This window comes from Alligator sinensis, unplaced genomic scaffold (assembly GCF_000455745.1).
Source record: "Alligator sinensis unplaced genomic scaffold, ASM45574v1 scaffold969_1, whole genome shotgun sequence".
NCBI lineage: Eukaryota > Metazoa > Chordata > Crocodylia > Alligatoridae > Alligator > Alligator sinensis.
In genome coordinates this window covers 534307-535452 of record NW_005842739.1, presented here as the reverse complement: position 1 = coordinate 535452, position 1146 = coordinate 534307, and positions in this window count along the sequence as shown.

Genomic DNA, 1146 nt, shown 5'->3' with positions numbered 1-1146 from the left:
CACTGCTCCCACCTCCTGCGAAGCATAAGTGAGTATTTCCTCTGGCTCTGGGCCGGGGTCTCCCTCTAGTCCCGTTGTCCCTGGGACATAACCCCCGCCTTAAGATGCCTTGGGGCGCTGCTTTGTTTCCCCTGCGGGTCGTACCTGTAGGGTCAGTCCATCCTTTCACTGGATCCTTTTGGTCCCTGGCCTGGTCTTCATTTCCACACCTACATAAGAAGTCTGCCACGGTGTTGGCTTTCCCGGGTCGGTATGTGACGCAGAATTTATACGGTTGGAGCGCTAATGCCCACCAGGTGATCCGAGCATTATCGGACTTGGCTGTACTTAGCCACTTCAGTGGGGCGTGGTCCGTCACTAGTGTAAATTCCCTGCCCATCAGGTAGTACCTGAAGTAGTCCACCGCCCACTGAATTGCCAGGCACTCGCGCTCGATAGTGGCATACCTTTTTTCTGCCAGTGGTAGCTTGCGGCTCACGTATGCCACGGGTCTTTCGGCCCCCCCCTTCTTCTTGGGTGAGGACTGCACCCACCGCAGTCTCTGAGGCGTCCGTCTGCAAGATAAAGGGTTTTCAGAAGTCAGGGGTATGAATTATGACGTCTTCGCATAATGCCTTCTTCAACTTTTCAAAACTTTGTATCATTTCCTCAGACCACCTGACTACTCCCGTTTTCTGCCCTTTGAGGGCCCCCGACAGGGGTGCTGCTAATTCTGCGAAATGGGGTACAAATCGCCTATAATAGTTGGTTAGTCCTAGAAAGGACCGTAACTGGCAACAATCTTGCGGGGCCGTAAAGTTTCGGATGATTTCTACTTTGTCGGCCAAAGGTTTAATTGTGCCCCTGCCGACCAAGAATCCCAAATATTTTGTTTCTTTCTGTGCAAAAGTGCACTTCCGAGGGTTTGCGGTTAGGCCGGTGCGCCTCAATTCTGTGAGGATGGCCCGAAGGGCTCTCTTGTGTTGCTCCCAAGTCCGGGTATATATGATGATATCATCTATATATGCCGCTGCATATTCGGTGTGGGGCACCAGGATCTGGTCCATCAAACGTTGGAATGTTGCGGCGGCGCCGTGCAATCCAAAAGGCATCCTAACAAATTCGTACAGCCCCCACGGGGGGCCGAATGCCGTCTTCAGCCGGGCT